The 15,725-nt window shown below is 41.7% G+C and overlaps 1 protein-coding gene across 1 annotated transcript in view; it reads right to left on the bottom strand.

The window, feature by feature from the left end:
* Positions 1-15,725, bottom strand: part of LOC310747408 (von Willebrand factor D and EGF domain-containing protein-like) — a 211,575-nt gene that overhangs the window by 113,523 nt on the left and 82,327 nt on the right. The window lies entirely within an intron of this gene.

The raw sequence follows: 15,725 nt of genomic DNA, 5'->3' as shown, positions 1-15,725 counted from the left end.
TAATAGCAAAAGCCATAGGATATGCGACAATTCCCCCAAGCAATATTATTCCATTCCGTGTGCGGACTACATTAGCCATACTGGTTCTGCAGTTTCAACCGTCTGCAGCAGGGACAGAGGTAGCATTTTAAAGCAGACCAGCCTAATTCACCAATCCAGGAGTTATACGCAAATAGGAATGCAGGTGCTTTGAGCTGGATTTTGTAATGCAGTTTCAGTTCAAAGAATGTGCATAAGATTGCACATTTTTACTGAAAAAATGTGAACAAATACGCATATTTCAGGGGAGAATGCATTAAAAAGCACACAAAATGTTATTTTAGAGGAATAATGTGTATAAAATGCATATAAGGAGAGAGGTAAGAGGGGGCAGAACTTCTACCTGCACATTCCTCCTTACTGACCTTGAAGCCCATGGGTATTTTCAAAACCAAGAACAAGAGAGAAAAACCAGCTGTGGGTTATTGCTACCTTCCTGCTCTTTTGCTCTGTTGCTATTATGCAAAGGGAGTCGGGGTTCTTTCTGTGGATGCAGGTAAGAGTCTGGGTGGGTTGGAGAGTGGAAGCGAAAGGTTTTACTTTGTTCAGAAGCTGCAGAATTAGAGTCTGTTGGCACAGAGTGGACCCCTCTTTGTATGAGACAGAGGAGGAGTGAGTGGGCTCACATAGGTGAGGGATGGAATGGGGTTGTCATTGAGACCATTTAGTTGAGTGTTGAATGTTCTTTTGTCTTTACCCAGGAATTTGGTTAAACTGGGAATTCTAATGTTAGTTTAGCTCTGTTTGCCTTATGATGCAGCTGTTAATTTCTTTTTATGTAATGGGTCTTTTTACAATTTTGTAATTCTTATATATTGTAATTTTTCTATATATGTTTTATTGTTTTGATTTACTGCTCCCCAGTCTGGGTTTGAAAATATTCAATGAAGAGTGAAATATATGTGTTGTGCTTTAAACAAAGAAACAAAGAACATATAGAAATCATGTACAATTTAAATGTGATTTTTTTTGTTCGTTTTTTTTAAAATCCTGTTGTATATATTTTCACAGGAGTGCAACCAGCACAGATCTTGGGGTATGCTTTAAATAAAAATAAAAAGAATTTTTCTTTTTTAAAATCAACATTGTGACTATTGCAGAACTATTATAACAATTATTCAAGTTATTCCTATAGGGAGTTTCCCTTCTACTTTAACACCTTGACTATAAACATATTACACATTAATTTCTAAATTCAAACTGTTATCAAAATCAAATGACACATGGATGTGATTGTTTAAAGTCTTTATCACTTACTGGTGGTTGATTTATTATATATGATTTAGCTGGATATCAAGGCTTTTATGCAATATAGTCCTATACTCAGAAGTAAGCCCTTGCCGACTGCACCGGGCCTCGCCTCCAGGTAAGCGTGTGTAGGATTGCAGCTTTAATGTTGTGAATTTAGTAGGAGCCCTTTCATAACCTGTCACCTTAACAAAATGCATTGCTCCATTACCTTCTGTAACTGTTGTGATTTTTGATGGGAAGCTGCTTGAGCCTTCCAGGTTTTGGCAAAGGTCATTCTAGTAGCTACTAATAAATTCAAAATGAAGTCTTGCAGGATTGCGCGCGCACACACAAATGCTATTAGTTTCATACTGCAAAATAAAATAAGTGATATTGCATATCTGCTTCATATTTGTGAAGGCAGGATTTTCTCATTTGTTCTTTCTCATTGGGATGTATGGGATGTTAGAGGAGGGGCAGTACCTCTGGCGGGGGACTTGTTGTCCTCCTTTGGGGTAGTTTGTCTACCTTTGGTCCCCACCCTGCACTCAACTCTCACCTGTGGCTCCTAGAAGCTGTCAGCATGTGACAGAGGCCACATCCCGGGAAATGGCTTAGACTGACCAGCTGAACCAGGTGAGGGTAGCTGATGGGTCTCAAACCCCTCTGTGAGTTAGAGACTTCCCCTGCATGCAAGGACAGACTTCAGCAGATTGAGTGGATGCAATTTCATTGACTGTGCAATCCTATTATTTCAGAAAGATCTACATTGTTGAATGTGCTAATTTATTAGTATGTTGAGGACTACAATCTAAATCATCGATATATTCGAAGCACGTATGTATACCTTCCTTCCCTTGTAAAAACAAACAAACAAACAGATGAATGATTGTATCTTTGAGCATCTCTAAATGTCTACTCAGAAGTAAATTCGATGGAGTTCAGTGGGGCTTACTGCCAGCTAGTGGTGGAGAAGAAATTCGGCTTGGAGCAGATTTAAACTGAATGTGCACTTTCCAAAATAATATTCAAACTGAAACACAGCAATCCTCAGTAATCTGCATTTGTCAGAATTTTGCAATGCAATTTTTCAACCAAACAATGTTTCAAAAAAATGCATGTATTAGGGGAAAGTTTTAATTAAAAAAACAAGATACTGGTGAAAATTAACATACAAACATTAATTATATTAGGGAAATCTGCTTGCAAAGGTAGTACTAAATCAAAACATCATATGAAAATTAGGAGAAATTCACCCAAAAAATGCCAATGAATTTCCATGAGATTTTTTTGAAGAATGCAAATTGCTGCAAAATGTGAAGAACAAAGAGTTGAAAAATGAGAAACTGAGAATACCAACATTGGCAGATCCTTCCATCCATATTCCCAGGTAAGTTGGTCTAGGATTGATGCCTTAAACATTTAATAGTAGCCCTTTTGCAAGTACTAGCTGCTTCCTAGATGTCCTCTTGTAAGCCCACCTGACTGGCTAGTCATCTTAATGAAGGAGTAAGAATTCCCCACATGGGATAAATAGATCCAAGAAGCAACATGAATGTCCTCTACCACAGCAAAGCACTTCTTTTGTTTCCCTTGTTTTCTGCTGTTGTTTTTTAAGAGCCATCAGTAGTATTAACAGCGTCATTAAACAACAATATTGTATTTACAAAGAGCCAGTTTCCTGCTTATCAGCATTCATCAGCTAGTTCAGTAGTCGTGTAATACACAACACTATTAGGAAGGCAGGATGAGCAGTTTTGATAAATGATGGGTAGCGCATAAAAATAAAGGCTTCATTATGTTTTTCATGAGGTTTTAATAGCACTGCCTACTATTCCCTCTAGAATTTCCAAGTTTTTGGAATTTACAAATCACAGTCAGCCACAGCTTGTAGTGTTAGGTCCCACTGAGTTATTTCTGCAAAGCATGATGAACTATTGTTGGCTGGTTGCAAACATCCCCTTCCTAGACAATGTGCTTGAGTGGGTGGTAGTTGTTACCCTGCTGATCCTGTTGAACCTTTCAGCAGTTTTTAGTACCTAAATAGGTTGTCTGGGTTAGGCTTTGGAGGTATTGCATTACAATGGTACCTCGGGTTACATACGCTTCATGTTACATACGCTTCAGGTTACAGACTCCGCTAACCCAGAAATAGTGCTTCAGGTTAAGAACTTTGCTTCAGGATGAGAACAGAAATCGTGCTCCAGTGGCTCGGCGGCAGCGGGAGGCCCCATTAGCTAAAGTGGTGATTCAGATTAAGAACGGACCTCCAGAACGAATTAAGTACTTAACCCGAGGTACCACTGTACATTGGTTCTGCTCTCACCTGGGTAGTCAATTCCAGAAGCTGGTTCTTAAAATGGCACAATTTTTAAAATCAACATTAAAATCTCATGGTTAACACTCCCCTTGGCAGTTATATACCACCCTGCTTCCTGTATACACTCTGTTTAAATGGATTGTCTTCAGAAGCATACAGGGAAACCATGGATCCCCCTTGGTGTTTATGATACTGTATATGATTTGTCAAGGCTCTATTTCATCTTCCATGCTAGCCAACATCTACACAAAGCTGCTGGAGGAAGTCAACCAGGGATGTGGGCTGGGGTTTGATCGGTATGCAGATGACACCCAACTCCACACCTCCTTTTCATCTGATCAAGGAAAAACAGTGGGCATTCTAAACCACTGGACTGGATGAAGGTCAGTAAGCTAAGATGTAGTCCAGACAATACAAAAACACTGTTGGGGGGGGTTGTTTGACAGGAAGTGGTCTTAGATTTAGCATTGTCACTTGAAACTGAGGTCTAAGTGACTTAGATCATTTTTTTAGCAGCTCAGGGTGATCAATCAAATACACCCATATCTTGACAGAAATAGTCTTCTGATAGTTATCCATGTTCTGGTGACTTCCTTCATTAATTATTTCAATGGCCTATGAATGGGGCTGTCTTTGAACCCTGTCCAGAAACTTCAGCTGCTGGTCCAAAATATAACAACTAAATTATTAATAAGGGCCAATGCTATGTTGGCCTCCAATTCATTACCAGGCCAAACTCAAAAGGTTGGCCATACCTTTAAAGCCCTAAATGAGTTGTGACTATTTTGCCTGAAAGTTGCTTTCTGCCACATGTACCTGCACCTAATGAAACGAGAAAGATGGTGATCAGGGAAAGGGTCGTTTCAGTGACCCTTAAATAATGTCCTCCCTGGAAAAGATTATCTTAGCATCTTGATTAATGCCTTTAGGTGCCAGACAAAAACCTTTTTATTCTTTCAAGCCTTTTAATTTATAAAAACTGCATTGCAGCAGCATCATAGTTTGTGTTGCTGGGGCCTTCTTGCAAAGTATCAGGTTCATATTTTGCTTTAATTTCTTACATCAGAGACCCCTCTTTTTGTTCTGTTTTATCCCAGTGCTGACACTGTTTTTATGTTACTGTGTTTTCAGCAGCAGAGTGTATGCTCCTGCCACCTGGGTTGGGCGTGCAGGGTGTGCCCTGAGGGGTGGTGGGGCACAGAGGGAGCCTACTGGGCCTGCAAGAATGCTGCTTTGGCAACATCCTCACATGGTGCTGCCCAGCCAAGGAGAGGGGCAAACCCCCAGGTCCCCCACACTACGCCCCTGTGTGCTTGTGCTGGGTTTCATGTGCTTTTATATTTGTATTGTTTATACTGTATCTCTACTGCCTATGTCATATCTGATACAAGATATTCATATATGTATGCATATGTTTTTCAGTAGGCCATACAAATACGTAAAATATTTCAGATATCAAGGCCGGAGCAACAAATCTATTCTGCCGATACTGTTGCGCACGTGGAAGGCATCTGCAGTAATAAGTACAGACTGAGTACGTACCAACAGGTGTTTCCAACTTAAATTGGAACCTGGTGGATTTCTGCACTCTGGTCAAAAGTGATGAATGCAGACACCTTGGTATCGGCTGAATGCTAAAATGCAGCCTTCACTCTCTCTGCTCCAATGGTTTCTTCAGAAAGCAGAAAAGCATGTTCTAGTGGGATGTGACCCTGCTACATTTTGGAGTCTATAAAGCCTTTCCTAACAAATTAGGGGAGCATCTTTAGCCTGTGAGTGCACTGCAGAACTGGAGCTTCAATAAAACATTTTCTACGTACTGTGACAGTAGGGTCTGTTTAAGAGTTCTTGCAATTGCTCTGGTAGCCTGTTGAGACTGGTTGGGGTCAACAGTGTAAGAGTGATGCCTGCTTGTATAATGAACCCTCATGCCAGTTGGATCCTTCTGAAACCTGTGCTTTGCAGCCTTCACAGTCTCAGGGATGTTGCCCTCTGTAATGACCTTCTCCCATTGTTCTAGGGAATATGATTGTTTTCAAGCACAGGCATTGCCATATGTGAAGTGCACTGGAAATGCACCAGGTCCCTACTTTTCATTCCTAGGCATGTTTTCAACATGTATTGAAATGGTCATAATGTACAATTAATTGAGAATTGTTGTTGTTAGTGTAGTGGAAAGCAGAGCTGTACAGAACACCCCATCCCATGCCTGTTTGGAACAGGTTCTGCTGATAAGCATTGCTTTGCAAAAAACACACCAATTGTTTTTAAAAACCGTTCTGACATTTGGACTCCACCTACAACCTGTTTCCTCTATTCCATGGGTGGGGAAGTTCAGGTGAGTGAGGTGCCAAATGCAGCTCTCTGGGCTCTTAGAACTCTCAGCAGATCAACAGGTCATGCTTTGCACCCTCCTAGAGTGTTTGCAATGTGTCCTTGCTCCGTCAAAATACCTCTCACTTTCCCTGATGGAGAGGTGGGTGGGTGGGTGTGTATAAACCACTGACTTTTGTATGGGTGGAATGTACTCTACTGTGTAAAAAAAAAGAAAGAAAAAGGTATGAATCACACCCATTGCTCCACCCATCTTTGTGTTTATTCCACCCACCACTTGCATGTGGACCCTGGAAGGTTGACTGTGAGAGAATGCAGCCCTTGAGCTGAAGAAGGTTCCCCACCCATGTCCCAGATGTTCATCTGAATCTTATTATGCTCATGGACCAGAGGTATCTATATAATTACAACTACGTACCTGAGAAATCAGAGAAATGAACTATAGAGGCTTAGGATGGCAAGGGAGGAGAGAGCTCCAGCTGTGCATAAGAAGGAATACCACTCATCTAGCTTCCTTCCCATGCGTACTCTGTGCCTACCAACTTTCCTTCACCCACACAATATTTAAGGAGATGTGAAACCTCTATTCCATGCTTCTAACCACCCTATAAGGGATGCGGGTGGTGCTGTGGGTTAAACCACAGAGCCTAGGACTTGCCGATCCGAAGGTCGGCGATTCAAATCCCTGTGACGGGGTGAGCTCCAGTTGCTTGGTCCCTGCTCCTGCCAACCTAGCAGCTCGAAAGCACGTAAAAGTGCAAGTAGATAAATAGGTACCGCTGTGGCGGGAAGGTAAACGGCATTTTCATGCGCTGCTCTGGTTTGCCAGAAATGGCTTAGGCATGCTGGCCACATGACCCGGAAGCTGTACGTTGGCTCCCTCGGCCAATAAAGCGAGATGAGTGCCACAACACCAGAGTTGGTCACGACTGGACCTAATGGTCAGGGGTCCCTTTACCTTTACCTTTAACCACCCTATAGGTGTCTTTTAAAGACTGCACCAACAGGAAAGGAAAATCAGCTATTGCTGGACTTGTAGTGTAATATACTGTAAGCAAATCTGACATAGTATTTCAGTTAATGTTCTAATTGCTACATTACAGGGTGGGCAGGGAGTACTGAACTCTGTTGTTTCAGGTCATACTACCCAGTTGTCCCAGGAACAGTGCTTGACCTTAAGTGTGTTGATGGCATTTTTTCCTCTTAAATGTGGATAGATAAATTTGGGGTTCCTCAACTTTCATGTCATCTTTAATGAAACGGTGCAGAATTTTGTTGACACATTAATGTGTATAATCACATTAAAAGGACAAATAGCAATTAAACTGTGTGTAAAAAAAGAAAAGAAAAAGAAAATGCGTGTGTAAAAGGGAATGCCTTGCTTGCTGCTTATTATGCACAGTCCCCTTAGCAGCAGAGACGGCAGCTCAGGAATACTATTAGGAATATTTAAAATGGAGAGAGAGCCTATGAAGCAGGGGGTGGGGAATCTAGGGTTTACTAGATGCTTCTGTATTACAACTCCCATAATCCCTGATCATTGACCATGATGGGTCTGATGGTGTCTGAGAGCATTTGGAGGGCTATGGGTTTCCCATTCCTGCTGTTTACATAACAGAGTCCTGCTTCCATTCCCCTCCCACTGTGGAATGCATGTACTCACCCACTGTGACTGGCTGTTTAAAGGGATGGAAGGCCTCCATTATCCTTGGCCAGTCAACCCCTCTCTGCTCTGTCAAGGAATTCAAATTGAAGGGGCATGCCCAGCAAGGTGGAAGAGGACAAGGAACAGAACTCTGTTATGTCCTACAAGGATCATTCCTCACGTACCAGCTGTGTGGATTTGATTGAGCCTTTGGTGTTCACGTGGTGCTTTACTTCCTAAGAGCTCAAAGCAGTTTATATCTCAGCAGTCCTTATTCTAGCGTGATCACAGTATATATTTCAGAAGTGGTTTGGGGTCAATGCAGCAGATGGCAACTCTGGCAAAAAACAAACAAACAACTCAGCCAAGATTCTCTGCTAGAAAAAGCAAGGGGAGACTGTGATGGAAGAAAAAAATAAAATATACTGCCCTGCTGAAGCAGCTGTTTCCTCTGGGACAGACCAATGACAGTGGCTGGTTTCTCCTCTAGTGTCCCCACTTCCAGCGGCTGTCACAAGGTTTACTTCCTTTTCTTTCCCAGAAGCCCTTTGGACTCCTGGACTCTGCATTCTAATCCCACAATCATTGACTGGGGCAATGGCAAGTTTCCAGGAGCTTCACTTGGCTTTTGGCCTGGTATACTTAGCATGGCTGTGATGGTTGGGGCTGATGGGGGTTGTAGTCCTGAATACCCAGAAGGCACCAGGCTAGCAAAGGCTGCTCCAGTCTCCACTCCAGGTCCCTTAGAGCTGGGTAGACTGTAAGGCCAGAATTACAAGGGGCTTTCCTCCTTTCCTGGGATGCAGGTGGCCCTGTGGTCTGAACCACAGAGCCTAGGACTTGCTAATCAGAAGGTCGGCAGTTCGAATCCCCATGACGGGGTGAGCTCCCATTGCTCGGTCCCAGCTTCTGCCAACCTAGCAGTTCGAAAGCACATCAAGTGCAAGTACGGTAGATAAAAAGGTACTGCTCCAGCAGGAAGGTAAGTGGTATTTCTGTGCACTGCTCTGGTTCTTCAGAAGCTGCTTAGTCATGCTGGCCACATGACCCGGAAGCTGTCTGCAGACAAACGCCGGCTCCCTTGGCCTACAGAGCGATATGAGCAGGCAACCCCAGAGTCGTCCACGACTGGACCTAATGGTCAGGGGTACCTTTACCTTTTCCTCTTTTCACAATGACCCAGAAAGATGACTTTGGCATAATCTATAAGCAAACTTACTTGTTTCAAGATGTGTACTTGACTCTCTTCCTCTAATTCTACAGCTGACGACTGAAAATTAATCTTCTGCATCTTGGTTCCTATGTATGCATTTCTACCTGGCCTTTTCAAAGTGCATCCCCTGCTACTCTTGGATCAACTCATTCACTATGCTCTTTAATGCCTTTAATGCCACGGTGGTGCTAGCAAAGTTGGCATCATGCCGTTCTTTATCTCTTGATGTCAAAAGAACTTCCCATGGTGCACAAATCAGAGGCTACACCTGCAAATTCATCATTATGATAAGCTGTCTTGGCAAGCCATTTACAGTTGAAAAACAACTTTATGTTTGGTAAATTCATCCCATGGAGTGCTTCAAACTGGCACTTTGTACTCTATTTATGTTCTTTGCTGCCCATAAAGCTGCCCTGTTACAGGTAGTGCATCAAAACCCTTGACCCGAAATTCTGGCTGAGCTGCCTTATTCGTACACTTGCCGTTCATATTGCATCTGCCCCGTCTGTAACATACCGTTAACAACCATTCAACAGATTAACTGCTGAAGTCTTGAGCTTCAAAACTTCAGCTCTCTTCCTGGTTTCATTTTCCTTCTTGTGTCCTCTTAAATGGCTTTGCTATATGAAACGTCGAAGGAGCACTTTGGTTCCTTCCCACTGCTACTACTTCCTGCTTCTATTTTTACAGTAGCCATTTTCAGACTTCCTGTCTTCAGGGGATGCTTTCTAAAGTGCTTGGGAGTCTCCCGCCCCTTGAAGATCGCAGTGACATTAAGTTTAAAAGGAAAGGCAGGGAGATTTCTTTTGGAACAGGGTGATACAGCCTAAGCAGGATTAAAGGCTGTCCCCTAGCCAATTGGCTGACATCGCCAGTGACATCAGCTGATAGGCAGGTGGATGTAGTTTTAGGGAAACAAACTGGATGCCCAGGCAGTCAAAGATGCCTGCAGGCCAGATGTTCCCCACCTCTGTAGTAAATGGTGGGGACATGAGAATTCTGAAATTAATGCTTTGCAAAACAGGTTATCTCTGTTGCATATTGAACCTTGATTATTCATAAAGGTAAAGGTAAAGGGACCCCTGACCATTAGGTCCAGTCGTGACCGACTCTGGGGTTGCGGCGCTCATCTCGCTTTATTGGCCAAGGGAGCCAGCGTACAGCTTCCGGGTCATGTGGCCAGCATGACTAAGCCGCTTCTGGCGAACCAGAGCAGCACACGGAAACGCCTTTTACCTTCCCGCCGGAGCGGTACCTACTTATCTACTTGCACTTAGACATGCTTTCGAACTGCTGGGTTGGCAGGAGCAGTGACCGAACAACGGGAGCTCACCCTGTTGCGGGGATTCAAACCGCCAACCTTCTGATCGGCAAGTCCTAGGCTCTGTGGTTTAACTCACAGTGCCACCCGTGTCCCTATTTTATTGATTATTCATAGCTGTTGGTAAAGCAATATGTTTATTAAACAGGGTTGTATACGGCTCCCTAGCTGGGCTCCAAGAAAAGACCTGCAACAGGCCAAGGCAAGAGAGGCGTTAGGAAAATCTGGAGGCTGAGTAGACAGGTGACAGTTGATTTACTATGCCTGACTAGAAGACAGTGTGGTGCTTTAAGAAAAACATGCTCATGGATAATTGCCAGTGTATGAACCAACAGGAAAAACTCCCTGCACTAAAGAACCCATGTTTAGTTCCTGTCACTTTAAGCTACTTAAGTGAATTATTATTTACATGCAGGGACTGTGTGTGCACACTGATGCAGGACAAATGGCTCACTGTGAATAATTTAAAACACAAATGATCTCATTATCTACAAACAAATATTTATTATGAATGGTTGCTGTTTTGAAATTGTTTGGGCAGGTAATGTATTTATGTTTTAAAAGGACGATTTTGAATTGCAGGGGGTGGAGAGGAGGATGTTCCCTTTACAGTGTTTTCAGCCCACTAGGTTTGAATTTCTTTTTCATGCCTGCACATAGTATTTTTTAGAGAATGGTTTTGCCACTTAAAATCAGAGCACGTTCTTTTGTGAAGCCATGTGTTAGTTAATCCTAGATGCCTTAAAAATAAGACTTTTTTCCCAACTGCTTGTTTCACAGAATTGTTTTCACTGCTTTGCATTAAAGCAAATAAACTAATCACCAAAAGGACTAATCTCCCTTATTTGATTTGCGATGGTACAATATAGATCAACAGCCATGCAGCCTCCCAGGTCCCTTATGATAAAGATTTGATATCCTTTCTAAATTTAGTTTCTATTGACTTTTGTATCTATCAAGCTAATAGACCTGCTACAATCCAGCCAGATTTGTGCTTTGGATGGAAAGTAATGGAAGCTAAAACAATAGAAACTAGGGCACTATTGATGTTTTTCTTTGTTTTTCAAAATGTTCACGTTTCGCCAGCTCTAGGAACAGAGGCAGATGTCTATAATCACAGACCAAACAATGGGGACTACAAACTCCTGCTTTTAATGCTATATGCAGTACTGGTATGGTATACACTGGTACCTCGGGTTAAGTACTTAATTCGTTCCGGAGGTCCGTTCTTAACCTGAAACTGTTCTTAACCTGAAGCACCACTTTAGCTAATGGGGCCTCCTGCTGCTGCTGTGCCGCTGGAGCACGATTTCTGTTCTCATCCTGAAGCAAAGTTCTTAACCCGAGGTACTATTTCTGGGTTAGCGGAGTCTGTAACCTGAAGCGCCTGTAACCTGAAGCGTACGTAACCTGAGGTACCACTGTACAATACACAAAATATTTAGGATGGGAATTCACGTAACATTGTAAGTCCCACTGCCGTGCTCCATTTATGTCTGATACATTATTTGACCACAATGCAGCATGGGAGTTTTACAGCATGCAAAGTGGCTCCAAGTCATTTCTGTATATAGCATAGCACACCACTATGTCTGTCTATTTTTTTAAATATTATTAGTAGTAACATATTCCTGAATGTTCACTTTCCCCCCAACCTTTAACTACTATATCCCCTGCAACCCACCCCTATACTCGTAATCCCTTCCATGCCAATAACTGAAGAGTAGTTGGTTCTTTAAGGGGGTGGGGGAACAAAAAGGGGAAAATAAAGAGAAATAAACAAAAATGTATATGAGTAAATAGGCAAAACAAATCAAGGAAAAGGGCATCCCATTGCCTTACATAATGTAGGGTACTCAGACTGGTATTAGCATTGGTTCGTTTCATTGCACAAAGAGCTTAATTTGTGTGTGTGTGTGTGTGTGTGTGTGTATGATGTGCATACCCATGTATGTATATATGTATGCATAAATAATGAGAGGAAATATGGATACAATAATGGGAGAAAATATGCATAAAATATATTTTCATAGGCAGTCAATATCAGGTGAGACCTTGGGCGCAATTATCAAGGTGGTTCTGTCTATCTGCCAAATTCCCAACACCAACTCTATGTCCTGCATGGGTATACACATCTATCTTTGAGTGACTTTTCCAGGATCGTGATTGTTCTTATCTTGGCTTGCTTCCACAAGGTGTTATCACTTAATGACTCCACAGAACATAGGTGGCAAAGCAACAGTACATGATTTTAAGAATCTGTCTTGTTCAGTTCAGGATGAACTGATGTGCCTGATCCCTTCCATTACAAAGTGGAATTGGAGCTCAAAAGTTTTGTGAAATGCTTCACTTGCGTACACTGCCTAAGTATTAACAATAAAGAAACCTTTCATTCATCACTGATGGGTCCAACCTACATTTGGCCCTGGCCCATTCTCCAAGTCACATTGCACATGGCTCTCATTGTAAGTTTTGTTTTATTTTGTTAAATTCTCCCCTATCCACATCCTGAGAAGAGAAAGCAATCTTCCTTCAGTCTTGTCTACCATCTGTTTTATGATTCTACATAAAGCCTTCAGTCCACACTTTCTGCATGTCTGTGGTGCTAGCTGAATCCAATGGGATTATGAAACATGCTATCCTGAAAAGATATATTCAAAAGAAAGCTCCATTCAGTTCAGTGGGCCTTATTCCCAGGTAAGTGTGTATAGCATTGCAGCCTTAATGTTTTTACTTGTTTTAAATTAATATCCTCTAATCTAAGATGCAATATAAGAACTGAATCCAGTCTGATGTTAGAAGGATAACATGGAAATGGTTAATATTCTTTTTAAATCTTTTTTTAAGCACAGCTCATATAACTACTGCTATAGGGGATATGGTTTGGCTCCAAAATATGTACATTCAGTTGGATATATATTTTCCAAGCATAGAAATAGTAAATTTATGGATATATTTGCATTCCAAGTAGGGGAAGATTTCACTAATATAGATTTGAGAACTAAGTAGCCCAAGGTAAAGTAATGTATCAAAGTAAGAAAAGGATGCAAATGAAACATTTAATAACTCTGACTTTTTTTCCTTTTTTTTTTTTTTTGCCTGTGATGCCTCTTCTTTCCTGGACATTCCACAGTGGAATTGAAATTCACACCCAGAAAGCTCTTAAACTGTCATTACCATAGTGAAACTAATTTGTCCTTATTACTCCTCATTACCTTTTATTTTGTGATTGCTCCCCAGAGTATTACAGAAGCTCTATATAACTTCCTAAGTTGTGCTTGTTGGTTATGATTTTTTTTTTAAAAAAAAGCTACCATGGTCAGTGTACACAAATTGCAGGCCAGCCTGATTTGTTATCCATGATAATTGAATTCTCCATTTAATTACAGTAGGTAATGACATTTTAAGCACCTTCTACAGGTGTTGGGAGTTTTTTTTTCTTTTAATGACGCTAGAAAGGAGCATTAAAGGGTGACATTTTCCTGGAGTATTGCCAAATTTTGTAACTGCTTTTCGTCTCTAAATTTCCATATCAGTTTGATGATAATTATAAATCTGGCCACCTGGACAATTTTGCATTGAGTTGTGAGTATTTAAGGGTTGGTACAATCTACATTTTAGTACTAGAGCATTCAGATGTGATTACGGGCCCATCCACATTTTAGTTTGTCCCGTGATTTCAAGTTACAGGTCCAAAAATATTTTTAAATTGTTGATGTCCCACTGCTTTCCTCGGGGAAACCCGCTGTTTTGTTTAAATTAATAGGTCTTGCTCTGACATAAAATGTGAATCTGTTCTCATGGGTTTGGAAACAAGAAGTTACATCATTAAACAAAAAAATGCAGAAAACCAACCTCTGATTTCTCTTAACTGCACCACCAGCAAATGAAAGAGTTTCAAATACTGGGTATATTTATGAACCACCTAGTCAAGCTGATATTAGAAAAAACCTAGGCTGCAGAAGCATACTAGTCCTGATCATAAGCTATTCATGTGGACCAGGTACATGTGGATAAAGGGAAGTAGAACCACGCTGCTAGCACTTCCCTTTCATTTCACATGCCACTGACCCTACTCCCTCAGTGTCCACTTGTTCACTACACATGTCTACAACAAGGTGCCTATTTGTGTTTTGCTGAACCTTGAACACATGGAAGATGGATGAAGGAACCTAACGACACAACCACATCCTCCTCAGATTTATTTGAATGTCCTTAAGTGCTATCTGACTATTGTCAACTAAATATGTGACACCCATAAATAAGGTATTCCTTAAAATCAGGGGCATTGAACAACCAGCTCTCGGGGGGGGGGGGAACCCTATTTAATCCACACTGCTAGCACCTTTGGACAAACAACCAGGTGACTTTGCCTAGGTAAAGACATGTCGCTTTGCCTAACAAATGTGCATCTTGCTGCACTCTAGCAACCATGGCTTATAATATTCCAGGTTTGCTTTTGGTTGTAGGTACCGGCAAATATCTCTGACTGTTTTTGTAACTTTTTCAGAAATGTGTAATTATAGAATAACCATTAGTCCCCATTTGTGCATCTTGCCCTGAACCTGTCAACCCTGACTGAATTCACCACCAAAAGATCTTGTGGTGGCAGCTAGCATCAATACAATAGCTTTTAAAAGGAGCAGTATAAAAATAAACAGAAAAGAAAATATGATAATATAGTATTAGATCTGTCTACAAGTTACAGTGGTACCTCTAGTTGCGGACACAATCCGTTCCAGGGTGCCATTCACACCCTGAAAAGTCCACAACTAGAGCGGTGCTTCTGTGCAAGTGCGGAGCGCGATAGAGCGCTTCTGTGCATGTGCGAAGCGTGCAGAACCCGGAAGTATGCACTTCCGGGTTTGCTGCGTTCGCAAGCTGAAAAGACGCAACATGAACCTAATGCAACACAAGGTATGGCTGTACTCAGACTTTTGACAGAAGGAAAGCCTCCACATTTACAGACGTACCGTACTTCCTCCAAGTACACCCTGGGGATAAGCTACAGGGGTGTCTGTCACTACCTCTCCCTGTTTATGGATCTCCCTAGATCATTGCTGAGGAACCTCTGATCCTCCAGATGTTGATAGAGTCCAATTCCCATCTATCCTGCCAGCATGACCAGTGCTCTGGAATTATGGAAGTTCTAGTCCAGCAACCTCTGGAGGGCTGTAAGTTCTCCATCCATGTCCCAGACCATCTGTCCAGCCACAGTCGAAGGGGTAACGCTGATCTAGATAAACCACCAGTCTCATCTAAGAAGACAGTTCTTATGTAACCCCTATTTCTTTTTCTTGAAGAAATTCATTGAAATACACAAAACTGTTTTTCTATATTTTAAGCAGAAAGATACATTGGAACTAGAAAACTATCTCAACTCAGATGATGCTCTGGGGCATCCCATAGGCATCTGGCTGGCTACTCTGAGAACAGGATGCTGCACTTGATAGGTCACCGGGCCTGATCCAGCAGAGCTCTTCTTATGTTCTGATGAAACTCTTTCTTTTTTTACTATGTTATAGACAATACATTTAAACCTGGTATTTTATACAATTCACTGGAATGGCGTTTTACAAAATACCAGGGAGCAAACATAATTCAATACCAATTCAAGCTTGCT

The sequence above is a fragment of the Podarcis filfolensis genome (assembly GCF_964270895.1).
Source record: "Podarcis filfolensis genome assembly, chromosome: 1".
NCBI classification, from domain to species: domain Eukaryota; kingdom Metazoa; phylum Chordata; class Lepidosauria; order Squamata; family Lacertidae; genus Podarcis; species Podarcis filfolensis.
This window is presented reverse-complemented; position numbering and strand designations above follow the sequence as displayed.